Source organism: Elephas maximus, chromosome 3, assembly GCF_024166365.1.
Source record: "Elephas maximus indicus isolate mEleMax1 chromosome 3, mEleMax1 primary haplotype, whole genome shotgun sequence".
Taxonomy (NCBI): domain Eukaryota; kingdom Metazoa; phylum Chordata; class Mammalia; order Proboscidea; family Elephantidae; genus Elephas; species Elephas maximus.
This window is the reverse complement of record NC_064821.1, coordinates 154257680-154269376: the sequence shown is the minus strand read 5'-3', so window position 1 is coordinate 154269376 and position 11697 is coordinate 154257680. Positions and strand designations below refer to the sequence as shown.

The following is an 11697-nucleotide window of genomic DNA, read 5'->3' as shown; positions in this document are numbered from 1 at the left end:
GAAATGGGGATTACCTGGAAAGGAGCTCCTTGGACCTTGCTGGGATGACAGAAACTTTCCATAACTTGATTACATTTGTCAAAATTCAGTAATTGTTCACTAAAGATTTCTGCATTATTAAATTTTTTTTTTTTTTTTGCATTATACTTAGTGTGAATTTCACCTCAGCCTAGGAACATAGTGTTAGGATTAAAACTGAGGGACACGGGATGAAGGAAATGGCCTGCACACGGACTATGGCAGGCAGTTTGGATTTTACTGTAAACGCATTAAAAGTTTATTCTGGTTTCCTGTGAAAAAGCCCAGCTGATATTTGAAATACCTTTACCAGGAAAACGGTTAGGACCACATCATCTCAACGTGGAGGGTACTTCTAAGGCTGAGTGAGACGTGGTTCACCTTTTCCCCAAATGTGGGGTGCACTTAAGGTTTCCCTTAGACCTGGCTCCTGGTATGCATACTGTCAGGTTCCTTCCCTCCTGACCCCTAGCTTATGCACTACTGGTGGGAAGTAAAATGGTACAACCAATTTGGAAATCGGTATGGCGCTTCCTTAAAAAGCTAGAAATAGAAGTACCATGCGATCCAGCAATCCCACTGCTTGGAATACCTCCTGCAGAAATAAGAGCTGTCACATGAATAGATATGTGCACACCCATGCAACTCGACGGCACTGGGTGGTGGGTTCATTGTAGCACAGTTCACAACAGCAAAAAGAGGGAATCAATCTAGGTGCCCATCAACAGAAGGAATGGATAAACAAATTATGGTATATACACACAGTGGAATACTATGCAACAATAAAGAGCAATGAGGAATCCGAGAAACAGCTCACAACATGGATGAATTGGGAAGGCATTATGCTGAGTGAAATTAGTCAGTCATGAAAGGACAAATATTGCATGAGACCACTATTATAAGAACTCAAGAAAAGGTTTAAACACAGAAGAAGACTTTCTTTGGTGGTTACGAATGTGGGGAGGGAAGGAGACAGGAATTCACTAACTAGATAGTAGACAAAAACTATCCGAGGTGAAGAGAAGGACAACACACAATACAGGGGAAGTCAGCACAACCGGAGTAAACCAAAAGCTAAAAAGTTTCCTGAACACAACCAAACATTTTGAGGGACAGGGTAGCAGGGGTTGGGGGCTGGGGACCATGGTTTCGGGGGACATTTGGGTCAACTGGCATAACAAAGTTTATTAAGAAAATGTTCTGCACTTTGGTGTTTGGCATCTGAGGTCTTAAAAGCTTGTGAGGGGCCATCTAAGATGCACCAATTTGTCCCAACCCACCTGGAACAAAGCAGAATGAAGAACACCAAAGACGCAAGGAAAATATTAGCCCGAGAGACAAAAGGGCCACATAAACCAGAGACTCCATCAGCTTAAGACCAGAAGAACTAGATGGTGCCCGGCCATCAGCAATGACTGCCCTGACAGGGAACACAACAGAGAGTCCCTGAGGGAGCAGGAGAAAAGTGTGGCCCAGAACTCAGATTCACTTCAAAAGACCAGACTCGATGGTCTGACCGAGACTGGAGGCACCTTCGAGGACATGCCCCGGAAGCTCTGTTAGCCCAGAACTGGACCTATTCCTGAGGCTAACTCTTGGCGTAATCAAAGGAGGGTTCTTGTCCTGTCCTATTAGCTGATTGAAACAAAACGGATACCACACCACCAGCTGCAAGGGAAACAGAAAGTGGAAATTTATTGTCTGCGAAAACAAGGAGCAAGGCTTCTGGGGCCTAGCAGCGGAAAAAAGCACAGCACTCCCAGCCCCAGGGGAGCTTGGAACTTTTATGCCCTCCAGTCTCCAGGGGGCAGGATTGGCGCACAAAATCCAACATCCCATCCCTCCCATGTCCACATTTGGAGATCCAGGTTCTGAGTCAAGTCTGTAAGGGAAAGAAACTTTCGCTTTGCAAATTGGCTCAGGTACAGCTGCGTGCAGGAGAACATCTTCCTTTCCAGGAAAGTTCAGGTCCAGCGTCAAGTTTGGAGCCACTGCTGTTCTTGGTTTGCGCATGCTCCGGATTTTGGCGCCAAATTCAAACTGCGGTTACGGCCTGTGGAGCGATTTGAATTTGAACTGGGGCTTGGCGGGCTACGAGGGGTGAGGGGAACTGCAGAGGAGCAGGGGAAGCCTGGGCGGCGGCTTCATTAGGACTGGACCATAAATAGCAAAATGATTCTCCTGAGGAGTGTGCTGCTTGATTCAAGCAGATACATGAGACTGAATGGGTGGCTTCTCTCCAGAGGCTCGATGGGAACTCAGAAAGGGAGGGGCTGGTTAAATGGACACAGGAAACCCAGGGTGGAGGAGGGGAGTGTGCTGTTACATTGTGGGAATGGCAACTAGTGTAACATATCAATGCGTGTATAAATTTTGGTATGAGGAATTAACTTGAGCTGTAAACGTTCACCGAAAGCGTGATAAAAAATAAAAAAAGAGAAAGAGAGGAGCATTCAGCGAAAAAATACCTCGGAAATTAAAACCGTAATAATGGGAGTAGAGTTGGAGGAACAATGTCAAAAATATTTCCAAGGAAAAAAAGCAGAAAGAGCAAGGAAGGAACAACTAAATCTGATCTCCACAGGCAGCATCTCCTGGACTTCCTTGCCCTCATGGTTCCTGTTGGTTACAGCCAAGGGGAGGTAGAGGAAGGTAATCAATGGGTAGGAACAGAGAGAATTCCTGGTATTTTTAAATCCCCTAGGGGTCCCTCCCTGCCAGGGCTAGGTTTGGGGGTCACTTGCTGATTCCTCTTCCAGAGACTACAGTCCTGTCCTGTGATCTCCCCAGGGCTCCGGGTCTCCCAGGGTCTAGTAAAGACTCCTCCAACTTCCCTTCTCCCCCCCCCACCACCACCCCAGGCCTGGAGGTGTTAATGGCCGCCTTGCTGTTTCCAGACCCCAGATGCTTCACTGTCCTATACTGAATTATTTTAATTCTGCCGGCACTTCTCACAGGATTAAATATTCCCTTCATAAGACTCCCTTTAAATCACTCAGTTTGAATGTAGCTTCTGTTTCCTGTCAGAGCCGTGACTGATATGGGATGATTTTCTCAGGTAAATCTGGTCATCTGTAGTTGAAAGCAGAGACCTCAAAAGCAGATAGAAAGCCCTGAGTGAGTGGAATTTGCCAACTTTGAGCTTCACTGTAGGGGGATGCCAGGTGTTTTCACTCTGTTTGGTCAGAATGCCAAGAAAGTTGTCCCGGAGGATTTTTATCTTAAGAATAAATAAAGAGGAGCAAAAGAGAAAAAGGAAACCGAAGACTCAAAGAAGACACAAATCTACAGGACTCATAGTCTAGGCGAAGCACAGCCTCATCTACCTTGAGAGCAGAATACCGAGATGGTGCCCGGCTACAATTACCGACCATTCTGACCAGGGATATAATAGATGGTCCAGGATAGAATGGAACGAAAACGTACAACAAAACTCAAATTCCTAAAAAAAGTCAATACTTACTGGACCGGTAGAGACTAGAGGAACCCCTGAGACTATCGCCCTGGGATAGCCCTTATACTTGGATCTCAAACCACTCCTGGTGTTCCCTTACCAGCCAAAAGACAGAGTGGCTCATAAAATAAATAATATCACCTGCGACTACCGTGCTCCTCTAAATAATGAGACCTAACGGTGAAAATTTACCCCAGGCCGATGATGAGAAGGTAAGGAGGGGCAGGGAAGCGATGGAAACAGAACCATCACGATGGAAATACCGAGAATGCTGACACATTGTGAAGAGTGTAACCCATGTCACTGAGCAACAGGAGGGTAAGTCAAAAAGTATTGCTGCTAGGATTGCAGTTCATACATGCACGGGTGTATTCCACACAAAACGTGTTTAAACATGTCTCTGTGATGGGTGGATGGCTGCAAATTCTCTCGGTAACACACTTGTCTTGGTCTCCTTAAGGTGCCTTCGGGAAAAAAAAGGATACCTTTTATGCCATGGAAAAAAATGATTTTGAGGCAGGGCTAATATCAATTTTTGCTCTATTCTACGTGTTAAGAGCCACTCATTATTCCGAGAAGGTTGCACAGGCTTCAGCCGAACGCCCAAGAGGTGTGGGAATGAGAGGTGAAGAAGACGCGCAGTTCGGGAGAGACGCGGCTGGGCCAGGCCCCGGACTCCGCTCGCCGCGTAAACGGTGGCCGTTGGGGCGGGGGAAGGTAGACGTCACTTCTTCCTCCGACTGCCGGTCCGCTCATTGGCCGTCTGGGAGGGACGGGAGGAGGAAAACACGGGGAGGGGGCGGGCCGTGGGTAGGAGGGAAGAGCGCGGTCGGTGATGTCACTAACGGGGCAGTGTCTTATGTAGATAGTGGCTGCTGGATCGGCATGTGCTGCTTAAAGACGTTGTGACTGTTGGTGGTGTGGGAAGGAGTCAAGGTCTGTCCATGAAATTGTGTGCTCGTAGAAGGGCTCTGAGGGGTCGGGAGTGAGGCTAGCGAAATGACCGTCTGCGTAAAGACTAAGGAGTGCGAGGCTGTGTGGGGGCGGCAGAGGAGAAACTCATACTTACCTGGCAGGGGAAATACCATGACCACGAAGGTGGTTTTCCAGGGCGAGGTTTATCCATTGCACTCAGGATGTGCTGACCCCTACCATTTCCCCAAGTGTGGTGAAAGTCGACTGCATAATTTGTGGCAGTGGGGGACTGCGTTCGCGCTTTCTCCTGATCTTTGTTGTATTTGAAAGTTAACGTCTGCTGCGGCCCCACCCTGCACTTGCACTTTACCAACTGGTGTAGAGTCGCGCCAAAGGACGCTATTTCTTTATGTGTGATGAAACCACTAAGTGCTTCTTAGTTGAAATCTTTCCATGTGAGACAAAACCACTTTGATTCTTAGTTACCGAGAGATCCGCTCAAAAGAAGGCTTGAGGTTCTCTACTGGGTCATTGGTATCGGTGCTCAAACTTTCTTACCGAGACCTGCTACAATGGAAATGCAGCTAAGTTTCGGTTTTCAGAGCGCATGTTTGTCTACCTCAGTGCTCCAGGGGCTAGGAGAGGAGTCCGTCCCAATTTAGAGCGTCTGCGGGGTTATCCTCCCTGTGGGCTCCTGGGGGAAAGAGCCTTCCTTGTCGGTGGTTCCCGGGAGTTCAATTTCTTGGTCTTCCTTGGTCTGTGAGGGATCTTGCTCACATGGTATCTTCCTTCTGTGCCTGATCCTCACTGCGCATCTCTTCTGTTTTATGAAACAGCACTCAGAAAGGATTAGGACTAGGACTCACCCTTCTCTGGTATTACTTTACTGGTAACTGTCTTCAAACAGGGGGAGCAAGAAGTGGCAGTCGGCTTCTGGTAAAGATTTACTGCCTTGAGAATGGAGAAAACCAAAGACACAAGGGAAAGGTTAGTCCAAAAGCCTAATGGATCACAAGTAGCACAGCCTGAGTCTAGCACAAGTAGATGGTGCCGGGCTACCAACACCACCTGCTCTGACAGGAATCACAATAGGGGGTCCCAGACAGAGCCGGAGAAAAATGTAGAACAAAATTCTAACTCAGAAAAAAAAGACCAAACTTACTGGTCTGACAGACTCTGGAGAAACACTAAGTCAAGGACAAGAAGGCAAGAGGGGACAGGAAAGCTGGTCATGGAGAATCCACGGTGGAGAAGAGGAGAGTGCTGATGTGTTGTGGGGTTGGCAACCAATGTCACAAAACAATATGTGTATTAATTTTTTAATGAGATGCTAGTTTGCTCTGTAAACGTTCATCTAAAGTACAATTAAAAAAAAAAGACCAAACAAGAAAAAGAGTAGACACGCCTAGAAAACAAACAATAACGTATGTGAGGCATGAGCTTCTTAGTTCAATCAAGTATAGGAGACCTAATGGACAACACCTGCCCCAGAGCAAAGAGGAGAAGGCAGGAAGGGACAGGAAACCTGGACGAAAAGACACGGGGAACCTGGGGCCTAAAGGGAAAGGGGGAGAATGCTGACACGTTGTGAGGATTGCAACCGATGTCACAAAACAATTTGTGTATAAATTTTTGAACGAGAAACTAATTTGTGCTGTAAACTTTCACCTAAAAAGCAATTAAAAAAAAATAAGATTTACAACCTCGGAAACCCTACGGGGCAGTTTTCTTCTCGGTCCTATACACTTGCTATTAGTCGGAATTGACTCCACCGCAGTGGGTTTATCTTCAAAGACCTTATTACCCCCAAAAAGGTCACGTTCACAGGTACAGGGGTTAGGACTTCAAGATATCTCTTCGGGGGACACGATTCAATCCCTAACACTAGAAAAAAAGAGGGAGGGAGAATTCCATGGCTGACGTTCTTCTTAATGTCAGTAAAAAGTCCTGTCTGTTTTCACAGCCTGAAGATCCTGAAACAAGTTCTGGTTGACAAGAAAGCATTTCTCCCCAGGGCTCTTAGTGCTCCCGTCAGTTTTAGACACACCCCTGTAGGGAGGGGAACGGCTCCACCATGGTGTTCTGCCCACCTTGTACATGTCCACATAGGCCAGAACCCAAGTGTCATGGATTGAATTGTGTCCCCCTCAAAACAGGTGTCAACTTGGTTAGTCCATGATTCCCAGTATTCTCTGGTTGTCCCCCATTATGTGATTGTAATTTTATGTTAAAAGAGGATTAGGGTGGGATCTTAACACTACCCTTACCCAGGTCACATCCCTGATCTAAGGTAAAGGGAGTTTCCCTGGGGCATGGGAGGGGGAAGATATAAAGAGATAAAAGCAAACAGAAGGAAGCAGAGAATGGGGACCTCATACCACCAGCAGCAGCGGGAGCAGAACGTGTCCTTTGGACTCTGGGGTCCCTGCACCTGAGATGCTCCCCACCCAGGGGAAGATTGATGAGAAGGAATCTTCCTCCAGAGCCGACAGAGAGAGAAAACTGTCCCCTGAAGGTGACACCCTGAATTTGGACTTGAAACCTACTAGACTGTGAGAGAATAAATTTCTCTTTGTTAAAGCCATCCACTTGGGGTATTTCTGTTACGGCAGCACTAGATGACCAAGACACCAAGTCCTCCGCCCAGGAACATAGGATAGACAGTCTTGTGAGGAGCTTGACCCTTTTCTCATCTGCCTCTCTTTCTTGTGGGAGGCCGCCGCTAGACAGTTTTCCCGTCCACCTCCCTGCTTCCAGTGAGGAGTGGGACTTTTCACCTAGCCCTCCTTAGGGCAGAGCCATAGGACATAAAACTGCTCAGCTGCAGCGAGGCTTTGACTCCTCAGCAACAGAGCTTCCAATTACTTATGTTGCAGTGATCTGGCCACCTATTTTGGGTGTCGACTTAGGAGAGGGCCATGAGTAGCTGGCACCTTTGACAGCCTTTCCTTCCACTGCCCATGTAAGTAATAAACTATCTGAATATAAAAAAGGATCTTTTTTTTTTCTTTACCATCTGAATCTGTCATGCCTTGACTCTGCCTTGTCTTGTGCTTGACACCTAGTAGTGACACCGAGTCTTGCTGAATCTCCATGCATTGTTGGTGCACCTTAATTCTGTGCTCATGAGGTTTTCAAGATTGCTGTATGTAAATGAGCCAGCAAGAAATTGCCGGCAGACGGATGTATTGTGTGCATTTCCTCTACTCACCTGCTGGCTTCCTTGTCTAACTGAATTTCACTTACAAAACACAAGTTCAAAGATAAACTTATAAGTAATTCCAAGACGATGACAGCAGAACATTAAACCAAGCGTGAGGATCCTTCTGAGTGTGAGGCCCTCGGTGACTGTACAGGTCACGTGCCCATGAGGCTGGCCCTGCATGGAGGTCCACGGCCAGGTGTCACTAAGAATTCAAACACTCTTCTCTATGCAGGGAAGAACCAGAACCTATAGGAGATGACAGGTGGAGAGTACCTTTGCATACAGCTTTCCCTTTCAAAGTTCTTCATTAGCTACTAATTGTGGTCTCTGACTTTATCCGTTATCTCAATCCAGACTCAGTCAATGACTTTGGGGCTTCTATTTTTAGGTTTACCCAGAACCCCCAGTCCTCTGTAGCAAAGACATGTTCCTCCTCATAAATGATTTCCAGCTTCAGGAAGCTCCAGCTCCTGTTGACCTAAATTTCAGACCCTCAAGTCACGTGAAGACACCCAGAGATTGGTGGTCAGTTGCTGAACAGTCAAAGCATTTTGTTTGCTTGTCAGACTTCTGTTCCATTACAATAAATCCCTGCAATTTATGTGCATTTCTTGATTGCTTAGCTAGATTCTTTTCCACAGAGAAATTGATATTGAGATTGCTGTGGAGTTATAGTTTACAGTGAAGCAAAAAAAAAAAAGGAGGAAAGAATGTGGATTCCAACCAGCCCATGAAGACGTCAGGTGAATTCAATCGATGTTGAAAGAAATTAGCTGTAATCCCTTTATTCCTGAGAATTTCATGTACCAAAATCTGCTTAAAAATCTAAGAAAAAAGGTGTAAGGTAGAAAAAAGTGCCCAGGGTTTGGAGATTGGAACACCAATCTTAGTAAAAGGACAGAGACTTGAAATTCCTCATTGATCTGAGAGTATAAGAATGGGCTTTCTGGTAGGATCGCTCTGAAAATATACAGCCCTTAGGTCCTGGGTCTTAGTCTCAAATGTCCCACCAGTAGACTCTTGTGCTGGGGCCTTGTCCTGAGTGAATCTACCTGCATCCTAGCTACATCTTCCCAGACTCAGGGGGACCAAGAACTTTGCTTCATCAGCACCAGCCTTGCCACATGCCTTGGGGAAGTCACGGACCTCAACTCAGAACCAGTTTCTCTGTCTGTAAATGAGAGAGAGGGTGCCTGCAATAGTTTTTGGAGATCCATCTAGCTCTCTAATTCTTCTCGGAAGAATTATGATGGGCTACGTTTCCTTGGTACTTATGGGTTTTTGTGCCCTTGGCCTGAGAGGTCCATCACAGCAAGTAACTTTGTACCCCAAGGTGGGGCTGGGTTTTTTTATTTTTTATTTATTTTAAATAGCCAGCTTCCCTGTATGTGGTATGGGTAGCACTGGTAGTACTTGAGATAATTTTAGGTGGTACAAGGATGAGTATTTTAATATAAGTATGTATCTAATTCCATATTCATACCCACCATGCATAACAAGCGCATCGAGCCCACCTTGATACCTTCTTTGTAGAGATCAGAAGGAGCACTGGTATCACAAACCAGGTGGCAACACTTCATCAAATGCCGTTTAAACATCTAAACTTCCCCCAGACTTCTTTGGGTGACAGCTGCCCTGCTTGAGGTCTTACGCCCAAGTCCTACATCTATTGCCAGACAGCTCTCTCCAGATAACACCCCAACACACCTGTGGTGACATGAGATCTTTTAAGTGACCTTTTGCCTTGGTTCTTCGGTAAAAGAGCTTGAGAGATTCCTCCCCCGCACCCCCCTACCAAGGCCTGAGGAGTTAACTTTTGCCCTAGTTTTCTACACCCAGGGTTTGTTACTTTTGTTCAGGTTGCTTCACATTTCCTGAGTAAGCTGTAAACAACTTGAGGTTTGATACCTTTTGTCTGGCCCTGAGCTGCTTGCAGCCTGCCCTGTAATTAGTATGCACCTTGCAGGATTGGTCAATGTACCATGCAAATACAATGACTACAGGCTATGAAAATAGAGTATTTGTAGTCTACTATGCAAATGAAGTGTCTGTGGCCTATGGAGAGGGGATTGTTGAATTCATGGCCCCGGTGGGAGGGCCATGCCTTGAAATTGATGAGGAACTTGTATATATATACAGTTAACCCCACAGAGGTCTTTCAGACAGGAAGAAAGAAGAGTGAAGCAGCAGAGAGAGAGTGAGAACAGGTAAAGAACCTCTTAAAAGAGATGTAACACAGGTCAACGGGTATGGCAGAACTGGTGGTGACAGACAGCAGAGCCAAGAGAAGCCCTGAATGGCTGAGAGGAGCTGAGAGATATCCTGCCCTGAGGAAGGGAGACTTTGCCTATGTGCTTCCAGATCCTGATCCTGAGTTGTACCCTGTTACTTCCTTAATAAACCACTAAACTGTAAGTGTGGTCTGTGAGTTCTGTGGGGCCATTGGAATGGATCATCGAACCCAGAAGAGAAGTACAGAGTGCTGCGGGAGGGATGGCTGCTGTCAGAATTGGTAAAACGGTTGGAGGATAGAGGTTTGTCTGACTGCCACCTCATGGGAATGAGCTTTGGGCTGATCCTGGTCATTCCCAAAAGCCCCTTGAATTTTTGCAGAGGCTGATGCTGATACCACTATCCCCACTTTTTTACAGCACCCCTCACCTCAAAAGCAGCCTCTTTATTTTTCTGGCTCCAGGTTTTTCTTCCACCACTCCTTTGCTCAAAGCCCTCTCTTACCTCCTTCATGGGCAGACAGCATTAGCTCGCTCTCTGCCTCGGATTTGCACCTGACATGCATTAAGAGATTGGGAAATTAGAAAGGTCCCTTCAGCTGCCCTCCCTTTCAGTGATGGTGGAGATTGTAAATGCTGTTGTTGCTAGTTGCTGTCAAGCCGATTCGTACTCATCACGACCCACTGCATGTGTGCGGAGTAGAACTGCTCCATAGGGTTTTCAAAGCTGTGATCCTTCAGAAGCAGATTGCCAATAGGGTTTTCAAAGCTGTGATCCTTCAGAAGCAGATTGCCGGTCTGTCTTCCAAGGTGCCTCTGGGTGTATTTGCAACACCAACCTTTGGTCTGGTAGTCGAGTGTTTGACCATTTTTGCCACCCAGGGCCTCCAGGAATTTCAATAAATTAGAACATTATCTTCTTACCGTCAGAAATAACTTCAGATGTTTCCTGATGTGAAAATGTTGAATATCAAACTATACTTTAGAAGAAAACCCTAGGTCTTGTGTTGTCAGGTGTGGGTACTTTGCCAACCCTTCCCAGGGTGTGTTCTCACCTTGCTCTCACTTCTGAGCCACAGGGTCCTAGTAAATTGAAATAATCTCGAATCCTTCTTCACTAGCCAAACTGGGAAAAGGCACGAAGGACCATGGCTCCCCGTCGTGGCTACTGCGGGCACAGCACACAGAGATCTGCAAGGCTCCAGAAGATGCTATGTAGGGTAAGGGGGTGGGGGTGGTGTTGGGGGGGGAGGGGAAGGGGGAGAAGACAAGGGCAGGTTCAAAGAAAACCAGCTAAAACGTGCAAGATGCCAGGTGAGTGTTGAAGACATTGAAACTACAAGCCGTGCATCCTACAGACTAATACAGCTTGATGAAGAAGAGCTGTGAACTTTCTCCCAAGCATCAGGAGGTTCCCTTACCCAAATATAAAATATGTGAATTAAGACCGAAGTCCATTTTCAGTGCCTTTGCAATGAGAAAACATGGGTTTGCAGAGAGTTTAAGGACTTTAGTCAGTCAGAGCTTAAGGGTTAAGCTATGCTCTGGCTCCCTGAGGGAGGCGTTTCTGACCAAAAAGAGTCTATCCACATGGTGGCTAGAATCTCCTTGGATACGGGGTTCCAGGCATGTCAGATATACCAAGGTTATTACAAAGATCTTTGGTCTGGTCTGTAGCTAAGGGGCACTACCTCTGGGAAGGCCTCCCTTCTAGTCCTGGCACCACTATTTGCCTTCTGTTTGACCTCTGGCCAGCTCCTTCAATTTTCAAGTCTCATATGAAAATAATAGTATTAACCGTCTCAAAGAGTTATTGTATAGGTTAATGGGATGATATAATAATCCACATAGCATAGTGTATGGCACATATTAGG

General features: G+C 46.4%; 1 non-coding gene across 1 annotated transcript; it reads left to right on the top strand.

Moving 5' to 3' along the window:
- Positions 1-4533: 4533 nt before the first annotated feature.
- Positions 4534-4697, top strand: LOC126074198 (U1 spliceosomal RNA). Its single transcript, XR_007516998.1, has one exon. It is a non-coding gene; the product is annotated as a U1 spliceosomal RNA (small nuclear RNA).
- The last annotated feature ends 7000 nt before the right edge of the window (positions 4698-11697 follow it).